Source organism: Salvelinus fontinalis, chromosome 9, assembly GCF_029448725.1.
Source record: "Salvelinus fontinalis isolate EN_2023a chromosome 9, ASM2944872v1, whole genome shotgun sequence".
NCBI classification, from domain to species: domain Eukaryota; kingdom Metazoa; phylum Chordata; class Actinopteri; order Salmoniformes; family Salmonidae; genus Salvelinus; species Salvelinus fontinalis.
Genome location: NC_074673.1, coordinates 49,237,192 through 49,251,906, shown reverse-complemented (window position 1 = coordinate 49,251,906; position 14,715 = coordinate 49,237,192). Strand labels below are relative to the sequence as shown.

At 44.3% G+C, this 14,715-nt stretch overlaps 1 pseudogene; it reads right to left on the bottom strand.

Moving 5' to 3' along the window:
* Positions 1–1,713: 1,713 nt before the first annotated feature.
* On the bottom strand, positions 1,714–14,515 carry LOC129862748 (coiled-coil domain-containing protein 77-like; annotated as a pseudogene).
* Between the last annotated feature and the right edge of the window lie 200 nt (positions 14,516–14,715).

Below are 14,715 nucleotides of genomic sequence, written 5' to 3'. Positions count from 1 at the left end.
TTAAAACATACAGATTCAATGGTTGTAAATATTGGGAGAGGTCTGTCCGTAATAAAGAGATGCTCTGCTTTTTTGACACCACACTCCCCAAAGCAAGTCCTGCAGGCTCTAGTTTTATCTTATCTTGATTATTGTCCAGTCATATGGTCAAGTGCTGCAAAGAAAGACCTAGTTAAGCTGCAGCTGGTCCAGAAGTGGCACATCTTGCTCGTCATTGTAATCAGAGGGCTAATATTAATACTATGCATGCCAGTCTCTCTTGGCTAAGCGTTGAGGAAAGACTGACTGCATCACTTCTTGTTTTTATAAGAAACATGTTGGAAATTCCAAATTGTTTGCATAGTCAACTTACGCACAGCACTGACACACACACTTACTCCACCAGACATGCCACCAGGGGTCTAAAAAAGCAACACTTCACGGCACAATGCCTCTCCCGCATGTGACCTACTTCTGTGTATGTACTGACATGTATGCACACGTTTTTAAATGGATGTAAATTGTAAAGTCTTTTGTCTGTAATGTCTTTTTCGTTATGTGTCGGACCCCAGTAAGACTAGCTGTCACCATTGGCGTCGGCTAATGGGGATCCTCATCAAATCAAAGATGGTGTCTGAGCATGGGCTGCACCATTGAGGACATCGCCATCTCCAAATAGTCAATTTTACTTCAGTAAAATTCATTGGCTGATCCCTCCTGATGACCTGGCTGTCGAGACGCCAAACTGCTAATCAGGTCATGCCAACCGGGTCGTCAGGAGAGATCAGCCAATGAAGTTGGAAGCCCCACCTAGTTGACTAAAACATGGGCAATGCCATTGAGGACTTGTATAATTTTGTTTTAGTCAACTGGGTGGGGCTTCCAAGTCCTCAATGGCATCGCCCATGCTTAGTCTTTTGGCCACTAGAGGACTCTATACAACTCCATAGCCAGGTCATAGGTTTTGGTTAGGTTTCAATTATAACTGAATCTTAATGTCACTTGGATTTAAAGGGTAAGCACCTAGACTGGTGCAAAAATCTGGAAGGAAACTCTTGCCTGTTTAAACAAATCCAATGTTTAAAAAAAAACTTTAGTAGATGTAAGACGAATCAATTACCTGACAGAGAGTAATGCAGGCATTTTACATGTTTATTTACATTAGACATTTAGCAGACTCTTTTCCAGAGCAACTGGATGCATACTTTTTCGTACTGTTCAAATTAAATCACTGACTAACCCCTTCAAATAAGGTTAATAAAAACAGCAAAAACTTAAGCAATGCAACACTTCACAAATCTATCAGTCCACAGCCAGCGTGCATTCGACCAAACAAGGTTTTCTTGTTCATCTTCAAGAAGACCGCATTCCAGAGAGGTGGTTGTTCGGTTTCTCAAGCCTGATGACCAGACAGAACATTCTCTCCATGAACACTTGGGATGCAGAAACCAGAGCCACAGAGCACAGCTTTGGATAAAACCATCCTTGTCTGCCAGAACTGGAGGGGAGACTCTAAACATGACCCACCTTCACCTCTTCCAGGTATTTACGTAACTCACACGTGGCACTTAATTCCCCAGCCAAGTTGACCCTCCGGGTGGACAGGGACCTTAAACACAATCTTCGATGCGAGGAAGTTATATTTCTTAAGCACTGTGGTCGAGACTTGCTGGATTCATCGTGCTGGCATCTTCCTGGGGTCCAGCTGCTCTGTGGCTGAAGTACAAAAAACAGAATACCTACTTTATGGACGGGATGATGTCTACATCAATTTGAGTCAATGGGCTCGTTCTAAACAATATTTTAGATTTACAGAGATTTTGATTGGGGTCCGTTTCTGTTCAGAGGAAACAAACATTTATATAACTAGCCCACGCAATTGTGCATTTCATATCTAGTTATTACAACGACCAGTTAATTAATGATAAATCTTTATTGATAAAAATGAAACAACCACTAGTTTTTTTCCACAGCAACACAGACAAATCAGTAGTAGAAAACAAGTGTCTAAGATGCATGTGCATGACTTATGCACATTGTTCAAGTTGTTCTGTTTGATTAGAGTATCAATGTAAAATGACATTGACAGACAAGTTGTGTATGACAATGACCATACACACCCAGGTCTTCTTGTCCTAAAACCTGATACACTGATTCGTGAGACATTCTAGATATGCAAATGTGTCTCTCATATATCAGGTGTCAGAAATTCAAACAGAGCATGTCAAAGGGGAATACAGGGTTGCGATCAGTAGACATTAAATAGGTTGCAATTCCAATAACAATGATCCATTTTTATATTTCCAAGTTTGGCATCTACTGAATGGTAGCCAGGTCTCCAGTGGGCCAGTCTGGGCTGCATCTCAGCTCTAGCGGAGATCGTTCTCCAGCCCGTAGATCTTGACCTTCAGCTCCCCCTGGACCTTCCTGATCCGAATGTTGGTCTGACGCACCTCGTGTAGGATGGTCAGGACCCACGTTCAGATTCACCTTTAACACACACACGTAAAAACATACAACAGGTAACACAGGCGTACAACATTTGTCCCATGCTCACCTTGAAGAGCTGTTTCTCCACGTCTTTGAGTTTCCGTTTGAGATGTTTGTTGTCAGTCTTGAAGCCCTCCACCTCCATGGCCGCCCGCTTCTTCAGGGCCTCGTACCGCTGGGTCATCATCTGAAGACGCTTTGCCATCTTGTCAGACCGGTCCTACACACAAAGGTAAGCAAAACACAGTGGCGTAAACTTGCACACAAATACAACACACACAAGGTATACCAACACACTTCTTATACACTGCTCAAAAAAATAAAGGGAACACTTAATAAACACAATGTAACTCCAAGTCAATCACACTTCTGTGAAATCAAACTGTCCACTTAGGAAGCAACACTGATTGACAATAAATTTCACATGCTGTTGTGCAAATGGAATAGACAAAAGGTGGAAATTATAGGCAATTAGCAAGACACCCCCCAAAACAGGAGTGATTCTGCAGGTGGTGACCACAGACCACTTCTCAGTTCCTATGCTTCCTGGCTGATGTTTTGGTCACTTTTGAATGCTGGCGGTGCTCTCACTCTAGTGGTAGCATGAGACGGAGTCTACAACCCACACAAGTGGCTCAGGTAGTGCAGTTCATCCAGGATGGCACATCAATGCGAACTGTGGCAAAAAGGTTTGCTGTGTCTGTCAGCGTAGTGTCCAGAGCATGCAGGCGCTACCAGGAGACAGGCCAGTACATCAGGAGACGTGGAGGAGGCCGTAGGAGGGCAACAACCCAGCAGCAGGACCGCTACCTCCGACTTTGTGCAAGGAGGTGCACTGCCAGCGCCCTGCAAAATGACCTCCAGCAGGCCACAAATGTGCATGTGTCAGCATATGGTCTCACAAGGGGTCTGAGGATCTCATCTCGGTACCTAATGACAGTCAGGCTACCTCTGGCGAGCACATGGAGGGCTGTGCGGCCCCACAAAGAATTGCCACCCCACACCATGACTGACCCGTCGCCAAACCGGTCATGCTTGAGGATGTTGCAGGCAGCAGAACGTTCTCCACGGCGTCTCCAGACTCTGTCACGTCTGTCACATGTGCTCAGTGTGAACCTGCTTTCATCTGTGAAGAGCACAGGGCGCCAGTGGCGAATTTGCCAATCTTGGTGTTCTCTGGCAAATGCCAAATGTCCTGCACGGTGTTGGGCTGTAAGCACAACCCCCACCTGTGGACGTCGGGCCCTCATACCACCCTCATGGAGTCTGTTTCTGACCGTTTGAGCAGACACATGCACATTTGTGGCCTGCTGGAGGTCATTTTGCAGGGCGCTGGCAGTGCACCTCCTTGCACAAAGTCGGAGGTAGCGGTCCTGCTGCTGGGTTGTTGCCCTCCTACGGCCTCCTCCACGTCTCCTGATGTACTGGCCTGTCTCCTGGTAGCGCCTGCATGCTCTGGACACTACGCTGATAGACACAGCAAACCTTTTTGCCACAGTTCGCATTGATGTGCCATCCTGGATGAACTGCACTACCTGAGCCACTTGTGTGGGTTGTAGACTCCGTCTCATGCTACCACTAGAGTGAGAGCACCGCCAGCATTCAAAAGTGACCAAAACATCAGCCAGGAAGCATAGGAACTGAGAAGTGGTCTGTGGTCACCACCTGCAGAATCACTCCTGTTTTGGGGGGTGTCTTGCTAATTGCCTATAATTTCCACCTTTTGTCTATTCCATTTGCACAACAGCATGTGAAATTTATTGTCAATCAGTGTTGCTTCCTAAGTGGACAGTTTGATTTCACAGAAGTGTGATTGACTTGGAGTTACATTGTGTTGTTTAAGTGTTCCCTTTATTTTTTTGAGCAGTGTATGTAAGTGCCTTAATGTGTTTGGACCCCAGGAAGAGTAGCTGCTGCCTTGGCTAATGGTGATCCCTAATAAATACACAAAATAATGTTTATTTAGCCAAATATACACAAAAGTCAGAATTATCCCTCCCCAGATAAGGATGTGGCTACGCTCCTTGAATATCTCCATGCCCACATCCCCCTCTCTGATCTGAGCCAGGTCTGTCTCCAGGGTAACACACTGGTCCCTGTACATCTCAACAAGGCGGTAGGCCCCCTGCTATGACTAAGGCGCAGGAAATAACAGGGCACAACAACGCTCTCAACACCACTTATTCAACAACAAAAAACTTCAAAGAAGAACTGTTACTTTACTGGCACTCGGCCCAGTACATCACTGGGGCTAAGCTCTCTGCCATCCAGGACCTCTACACCAGGCAGTGTCAGAGGAAGGCCCTAAAAATTGTCAAAGACCCCAGCCACCCCAGCCATAGACTGTTCTCTCTACTTCCGCATGGCAAACGGTAGCGGAGTGCCAAGTCTAGGACAAAAAGGCTTCTCAACAGTTTACCCCAAGCCATAAGACACCTGAACAGGTAATCAAATGGCTACCCGGACTATTTGCATTGTGTCCCACCCACCAACCCCTCTTTTGCTCTACTGCTACTCTCTGTTCATCATATAGGCATAGTCACTTTAACCATATCTAGATGTACATACTACCTCAATCAGCCTGACTAACCGGTGTCTGTATGTAGCCTCACTACTTTTATAGCGTGTCTTTTTATTTCTTTACCTACCTATTGTTCACCTAATACCTTTTTTGCACTATTGTTTAGAGCCTGAAAGTAAGCATTTAACTGTAAGGTTACACCTGTTGTATTCTGCGCACGTTACAAATAAACTTTGATTTGAATGATTCCAATGTTTTAAGACCCCTGATCTGAAGCATGTGCACCACTACCCACCTGAAGCTCTTCCCTTTGCAAGTGCAGGGCCACGCTGCTGGGTCCCCTGGATCCTGGCTGCTCCCTCCCGTGGCTGTCCCTGGCCTCCCTCAGTCGGTCCTGGTTCGTGTTCAGCTCCCGCAGCAGCCGGTCCTTCTCCACCATCTCGCCGGCCCGCGTCTCAAACTTCAGCTGTAGGAAGTCCCTGGAGCTCTCATCCGTCAAGTTCTGGGTCCCCTCCACCCTGAGGGAGAAGGGACAGAGTAAGAAAATGATAAAGGCTGGATAGTAGCATGTAGGGTTGCAAAATTCCTGGAACTTTCAATAACTTACCCGTTTTCCCCAAAAATCCTGGTTGAGGCACTTCTAGTGGCCGGGGACTTTAATGCAGTGAAACTTAAATCCACTCTACCTAATTTCTACCAGAACGTTACATGGGCAACCAGAGGGAGGGTGGGATAAATAAACTCTAGACCACCTTCACATACAAAACTCTCCCTCAATTTGGCAAATCTGAAAGTATTTTTATTCTTCTGATTACTGCTTATAAGCTAAAATTAAAGCAGGAAGCACCAGTGACAAAAAAAGTGGTCAGATGAAGCAGATGCTAAGCTACAGGACTGTTTTGCTAGCACAGACTGAAATATGTTTTGGGGTTATTCCGATGGCATTCAGGAGTACACCACATCAGTCACTGACTTCATCAATAAGTGCATTGATGACATCGTCCCCACAGTGTACATACCCCAACCAGAAGCTATGGATTACAGGCAACATTCGCACTGAGCTAAAAAGGTAGAACTGCCGCTTTCAAGGAGCAGGACTCCAAACCAGAAGCTTATAAGAAATCCCGCTATGCCCGCCGATGAATTATCACAGGCAAAGCGTCACAACTAAGATCGAATTGTACTACACCGGCTCCGACACTCGGAAGTGGCAGGGCTTGCGAACTATTAGACTACAAAGGGATGCACAGCCGAGAGCTGCCCAGTAACACGAGCCTACCAGACAAGCTAAATTACTTCTACGCTCGCGTTGATGCAAATAACACTGAAACATGCATGAGCGCATCCGCTGTTCCGGGCGACTGTGATCACGCTCTCCACAGCCGAGGTGAGTAAGACCTTTAAAACAGGTCAACCTTCACAAGTCCAGACGGATTACCGGACATGTACTCCGAGCATGCGCTGACCAACTGGCAAGTGTCTTCACTGACATTTTCAACTTCTCCCTGACTGAGTCTGTAATACCAACATGTTTCAAGTAGACCACTATAGTCCCTGTGCCCAAGAACACTAAGGTAACCTGCCTAAATGGACTACCGACCCATAGCACTCACATCTGTAGCCATGAAGTGCTTTGAAAGGCTGGTCATGGCCATCAACACCGTTATTCCAGAAACCCTGGACCCACTCCAATTTGCATACCTCCCCAACTGATCATTCAATCTCTATTGCACGTCACACTGCCCTTTCACACCTGGACAACAGGAACACCTATGCGAGAATGCTATTCATTGACTACAGCTCAGCATTTAAAAGCTCATCACTACGCTAAGGACCCTGAGACTGAACACCTCCCTCTGTAACTAGACTTCCTGATGGGCCGTCCCCAGCTGGTAAGGGTAGGTAGCAGCCGCCACGCTGATCCACAACACAGGGGCCCCTCAGGGGTGCGTGCTCAGTCCCCTCCTGTACTCCCTGTTCACTCAAGATGCACAGCCAGGCACGACTACAACACCATTATTAAGTTTACAGATGACAAGTGATCACCGACAATTAGCCTATAGGGAGGTCAGAGACCAGTCCGTGTGGTGCCACGACAACAACCTCTCCCTCAACATGATCAAGACAAAGGAGATGATTGTGGACTACAGGTAAAGGAGGACCAAGCACGCCCCCATTCTCATCGACAGGGCTGTAGTGGAGCAGGTTGAGAGCGTCAAGTTCTTTTGTGTCCACATCACCAACAAACTAACATGGTCCAAGCACACCAAGACAGTTGTGAAGAGGGCATGCCAAAACCTATTCCCCCTCAGGAGACTGAAAAGATTTGGCATGGGTTCTCAGATCCTTAAAAGGTTCTACAGCTGCACCAGAGAGCATCCTGACTGGTTGCATCACTGCCTGGTATGGCAACTGCTCGGCCCCCAACCGCAAGGTACTACAGAGGGTAGTGCGTTACGGCCCAGTACATCATTGGGGCCAAGCTTCCTGCCATCCAAGACCTCTATACCAGGCGGTATCAGAGGAACCCCCCCAAAAAAAATTTGGGGTCAAAGACTCCAGCTACCCTGGTCATAGACTGTTCTCTGCTACCGCACGGCAAGCGGTACTGGAACGCCAAGTCCAAGAGGCTTCTTAACAGCTTCTACCCCCAAGCCTTAAGACTCCTGAACAGCTAATTAAATGGCTACCTGACTATTTTCATTGACCCCCCCCCTTTTACACTGCTGCTACTCTTATGATCTTTGCAGAGTCACTAACTCTACCCACATGTACATATTATCTAAATTACCGAGTAACCGGTGCCCCCGCACGTCGACTCTGTACCGGTACCCCCTGCACATAGCCCTGCTATTATTATTTTACTGCTGCTCTTTAATTATTTGTACTCTTTTTGTATTATTTTCTTAACTGCATTGTTGGTCAAGGGCTTCTAAGTAAGCATTTCACTGTAAGGTCTACACCTGTTGTATTTGGCGCATGTGACAAATCGAATTTGATTCCCAGAATCAGGAGGGATTAAGCAGGAAATCCAGAATCTTTCAACAATCATTTCTTGGAAACCAGGGAATTTATTGACAGTTAACAGAATTTTGAAGCCCTAGTGGCATGTAATACCACTTGTCATTGGCGTTTAGCGGTGTGTGGGGTAAAGTAAGAGGAATATGAGGCAAACGTGTCATGTAGTAGAGTATAGTAGATAGTGAACATACTTGTCAGTGAGTGCAGTAATGGGGTCCTGGTCTCTCTGGTGCTGGACCTGTCCCTCCTCCACGTGGATCCTCCTGTCCTCCAGCAGAGACTCCACCTTCCCTTTGGACAGACCTGTCTGCTCCTCCCTCTGAACCGGCAGCGCCTCCACCTGCACAGGTAGGCACATTACACCAGTTCAACTTACAGCAAGTGTTCAAAGAGCTTAATTAGTTGTTTTTGTGTGTGTGTATGCGTAACTACCTGTAGTACTAAGGTCTGGTTGTCTCTTCTGTACTGCTCTGGGCTTCCTCCATTCACCACTCCCTCCTCTGATCTAGATTTCTGGTTACCCTCTCCTCACAGACAGAAGTCAGCACAGAGATATATTGCACTCCAAACAGATTCCACATTCCTGTAAACTGATTTGTGCTAAGAGCCCACTGTAATCCTTTAATGAGACTTTAGTAGCTCCCCTCCTTAGGCTTCAGTTTATCTTAAGTAAGCAAAATCTTGTAACTCTTAGCTAGGTAGTTTGAGAACATTTTAAGCAAATGCCATCCAGAATGATTTGACCTAAAAACCTTCAACAGCATAACATAAAATATTTTTCATGACTTGAGATATATCTCCAACCTTTTTCACATCCAGTTCTTGATTTTGTGGTCTCCCGATGATCCAGAATCCTGGGCTCTAGTTCCTTCTGGGCTATGGTAACCTACAGCAGACAGCCAACAGTCTTTCAAGTGGCCAACTAGATATCGCTCCCTGTCCAAAGTCATGTAATGTGACATAAGACAATGGGGTAGAATAGATCCTGGAGACTGACCTCCCACCTTGTATGGAGGGTCGCTGTGGAAGTAAGTTATCCCCCCAATGTCTGGCCCCACCAGGGCTAACAAGTGCTGGAGCCTCTTGCTGTCCTCCCGCTCTCTGAACACAAAGACAATAGAAAAACATTATTTTGAAAAAGTCTCAAATGTAAAGCTGGAAATGTCAATTGCAATGGTTAAGTGTAATTGTGAATCAAATGAGAGCTCACCTGATCTGGAGTACGTTGTTCTCTGAGTACAGGCACAATGCCTGTTCCTTCTCCCTCAGAGCCTCCTGCAATTCAGAGACCTCCACCTCCCACTGCAGCTTCTATTGGAGGGCAGGGAGAGAGGGGGATTAACCTGTCTGACTCTGGCGTTCCGCCAGCGGAACTCCTCCCACTGAAAAGGCAGAGCGCGAAATTCAAAATATATATTTTTTAGAAATATTTAACTTTCACACATTAACAAGTCCAATACAGCAAATGAAAGGTACACCTCTTGTGAATCCAGCCAACATGTCCGATTTTAAAAATGTTTTACAGCGAAAACAGCACGTATATTTATGTTAGCTCACCACCAAATACAAAAAAGGACAGACATTTTTCACAGCACAGGTAGCATGCACAAAGCCAACCTAACTAACCAAGAACCAACCAAACAACTTCAGATGACAGTCTTATAACATGTTATTCAATAAATCTATGTTTTGTTCGAAAAATGTGCATATTTCAGGTATAAATCATAGTTTACATTGCAGCTACAATCAGAAATTGCACCGAAAGCAGACAGAATAATTACAGACACCAATGCCAAATACCTAAATACTCCTCATAAAACATTTCTGAAAAATACATAGTGTACAGCAAATGAAAGACAGGCATCTTGTGATTCCAGCCAATATTTCCGATTTATTAAGTGTTTTACAGCGAAAACACAATATAGCGTTATATTAGCTTACCACAATAGCCAGAAACACAAGCCATTTCCCAGCAGTAAAAGTTAGCGATCGTGACACACCAGCAAAAGATATATAATTTTTGACTAACCTTGATAAGGTTCATCAGAAGACAGTCCTATAACATCAGGTTATACATACACTTATGTTTTGTTCGAAAATGTGCATATTTAGAGCTGAAATCAGTGGTTATACATTGTGCTAACGTAGCTATTTTGTCCCACAACGTCCGGATTTTTTTCTGACACATATTCTGACCAAATAGCTATTCATAAACATAACAAAAAAATACATGTTGTATAGGAAATGATAGATACACTAGTTCTTAATGCAATCGCCGTGTTAGAATTCTAAAAATAACTTCATTACCACATAAGGCTTACGTTATGTCGACCGAGTGCCCAAAACATGGGCGCAAAACTAATAGTACACAGTTTGACAGATATATGAAATAACATCCTAAAATGGGTCCTACTTTTTCTGATCTTCCATTAGAATGTTGTACAAGGTGTCCTTTGTCAAGAACAATCGTAGTTTGGATTTAGAACGTCCATTTTCCCTCTTGAATTAGCAAGCGCACTAGCCAAGTGGCGCAAAGCTCTCCTTTCTGAACAAAGGCACACAACGCAACACACCTAACGTCCCGAATAAATTTCAAAAATCTAAAACTATATTGAAAAAACATACTTTACGATGATATTGTCACATGTATCAAATAAAATCAAAGCCGGAGATATTAGTCGCCTATAACGAAAGCTATTCAGAAGGCAAATCCAGGTCCAACATCGCGCCTTCCTGAAAACAGGAAATGGGTGACACGTCATTCCAAGAGGACGTATTCCATCTCAGACCAAGATAAACACTCCATTTCTTCTCTCACTGCATCTTGACATCCAGGGGAAGGTGTATGACGTGCATGTATACTAATAGGTATCATGCCCATTTATAGGCAGGACCCAGAAGAGAGCATCGATTTCAGATTTTCCACTTCCTGGTCAGGAAGTTTGTCCCAAATGAGTTCTGTTTAACTCATTTGGCACAACTAGAAAGTGTTTTCTATCCAATAGTAATAATAATATACATATTGTACGAGCAAGAATTGAGTACGAGGCCGTTTAAATTGGGCACGTTTTTCCCCCAAAGTGAAAACAGCGCCCTCTGTGTTATAGCTCAAAGCAAACCAAAAGCTTTTTTTTTTTCGTGCGTGAACGGGCTGGAATTACACGGAACAAAACTATAAACATGTAAAGTCTTGGTCCAATGTTTCATCAGCTGAAATAAAAGATCCCTGAAGCTTAATTCTATCAAATTGTGCAGAAATTTGTTTACATCACTGTTAGTGAGCATTTCTACTTTGCCAAGATAATCCGGCTTACCTGACAGGTGTGACATATCAAGTAGCTGATTAACAGCATGATCATTACACGGGTGCCCTTTCTGATGGGGACAATAAACAGCCACAAATGTGTAGTTGTCGTCACACAACACAATGCCACAGAAGGCTCAAGATGAGGGAGCATGCAATTGGCATGAGGACTGCAGGAATGTCCACCAGAGCTGTTGCCAGAGAATGTAATGTTAATTTCTCTAAAATAAGCCACCTCCAACATCATTTTAGAGAATTTGTCAGTACGTCCAACCGGCCTCACAACCGCAAACCAAGTGTATGGCGTCATGTGGGCGAGCGGTTTGCTGATGTCACCGTTGCGAACAGAGTGCCCCATCGTGGCAGAGGGGTTATGGTATGGGCAAGCATAAGCGACGGACAATGAACACAATAGCATTTTATCGATGCCAATTTTAAGGTATCTGTATTCCCAGTCATATGAAATCCATAGATTAGGGCCTAATGAATTTATTTCAATTAACTGATTTCCTGATATGAACTGTAAGTCAGTAAAATCGTAGAAATTTTTGCGTTTATATTTTTTTGTTCAGTATAGAAGGCACAGGAGTGAACGAGAGAAAACAGACAGGCCGCGAGCATCAACGGCATCATAGCGTAGAAAATTCGAAAGCAAGCCCATTTCTCTCGTGTCTATGTGGAGCAACGTTGGTAAAATAAGCAGATAAATTGCATGGGTTGTTTGTAGAAAAGTAATGAAGGGAATTGTTATTATCTTCCCTATGCTAAGTAGACTAAAGATTAGTTAAACGCCTGGCGCACCTGTGTACATGGCTGTAAGCTAAGGTTAATCAGTCAAATACGCTACATTCCTGAAAACTGCAGCCTACCTGTGTTGATACAACGGTTTATGAATTCTGATGAGAATTAAGTTGGTATACGCTACACAGTGTACGCAAATTGAAATGCTCTACTCTCACACCCAAATTTCTACCCTGTTGAAGGCATATCACTGATTTCATTTACACACACAATCTCCTGGTTGCTCTGTACTTCTCCAGATGAACACATACACACCGTTTACCTGGTCCTCTGTAGTGCACCTGTACTTCTCCAACAGATCCTCGTGTACGCCATCAAACTGGGCGACTTTCCCCCTGTAGAACTCCAGCAGCTCTCTGGAGGCGCACAGTTGCGCCAGGCATTCCGTGATAGGGGGCTGGGGAGAGTCCTCCACCCCAGGGGTGCAGCCCGTCTGCCTGGAAGGGGAGACAACCCAGAAGGGAGGAAATTAGCCCACTAAACTGACACAGATAAACCCAATCTAGGAACAACCCCTTAGATTCAGATTAGAGCAGTATGGAAATTAGACAACAATGGTGATTATTCTGAGATTAAAGTTACAAGGAGGTTGGTCACTAATGATGTCCTCTGGGGCAGTGGTAGAGGCAACATAGCTAGCTATACAATAGGTAGGCTTTCCTTACCCGTCTGAAACATGGTCTCTTGGAGGCGAGTCCATCATGTTGACCTTAAACAGATTTAAACTGACTTGTAATACATATTTTATTCAATTTGAAACCATCTTCAGGTAAGTGCCAAAATAAAGGAAACACCAACATAGTGTCTTAATAGGGCATTGGGCCACCACGAGCTGCCAGAACAGCTTCAATGCGCCTTGGCATATACTCTACAAGTGTCTGGAACTCTCAAGCCAGGGAGAGTGGTGATTGGAGAGGCAACATCCTTGGTGGAAATCTTGAAGTTGAGTTTAAAAAACAACCAACCTAAAGTTATTAATGGACCTAGTAAGTTAACGTATCTACCTGGCACTCCTGTCAGGTAACTTTAGCTAGCTAGCTAATTTTATAGTTAATTTCAATACATTTCAGAATTGCAAAAAAGTGTTTATGAATCTAGCAAAGTTTTATAGGCTTTTCACTATGAGCCTAAGCCAATTTGCCAATGCTAAAGTCAGTATATATATATGTAAAAATGTGTTTTGGAAGTTCTACTCTCGCGCCCAAATGTTTACCCCATTGACGGCGTAGCCCCGTGTGATTTCGGTTTATCAATAACACCTCCCTCCCCTCCTGGTTGCTCTGTACTTCTCCAGATGAACACATACACACCGTTTACCTGGTCCTCTGTAGTGCATATGTACTTCTCCAACAGATCCTCGTGTACTCCATCAAACTGGGCGACTTTCCCCCTGTAGAACTCCAGCAGCTCTCTGGAGGAACACAGTTGCGCCAGGCGTTCCGTGATAGGGGGCTGGGGAGAGTCCTCCACCCCAGGGGTGCAGCCCGTCTGCCTGGAATGGGAGACAACCCAGAAGGGAGGAAATTATCCCATTAAACTGACACAGATAAACCTAATCTAGGAACAACCCCTTAGATTCAGATTAGAGTAGTATGGGAATTAGACAACAATGGTGATTATTCTGAGATTAAAGTTACTAGGAGGTGGTTCACTAATGATGTCCTCTGGGGCAGTGGTAGAGGCAACATAGCTAGCTATACAATAGGTAGCCTTTCCTTACCCGTCTGAAACATGGTCTCTTGTTGGTGATTCCATCATGTTGATCTTAAACAGATGTAAATGTAGTTGTAATACATGTGTATTAATAGGGTTGTTCGGGCCACCACACTACAAGTGTCTGGAACTTTACTGGAGGAATGCAACACAATTCTTACCTAATTAACAAAGGAACCACACCTGTGTGGAATCACCTGCTTTCAATATACTTTGGCTGCGTTTCAAACTCAAAATAGACAGCCCTCGGCCCTAAACCCTCAGCCCTTGAATGACGTTTTAAATCGTCACATCCCAGTGTACACAGTACCTTCAATGTCCCTTGCCCAAGCGAGGGAGAGTGATGATCGGAGGCAACGTCTTTGTTGGAAATCTTGATGTTGAGTTTAAAAACAACCAACCTAAAGTTATTAAGGTACCTAGTAAGCTAACGTATCTAGCTAGCACTCCTGTCAGGTAGCTAGCTACAGTTACCCATAGCTGGCTAGCAATTTTTATAGTTTGGTAATTTATTCCAATAAATTTCAGATTTGCAAAAAATTATGTTTATGAATCTATCAACGTTTTATAGGCTCCTCACTACGAGACAATGCCAATTTGCCAACGCTAAAATCAATATATGTATATATAAATATTTTTCTTAGCAAGCTATACTTTTTCTGACAAATGCAGCCGTGATGATGAAAGTTGACACTTCGCGGCCACCAGAGTTTGTGACTACAGCTTTCATTGAATTGTAGGTCATATCAACCCCGCAAGTGACCATGGCTGCATTCCAAACACTTAAAATCATTCCTTTCGTTAATCATCATGTATCTTATTTATGAGGCATGTCTTACCTTGCTTCAAAGTAGCCTATAGGCAAAATACGGCCATGGAAACGTGA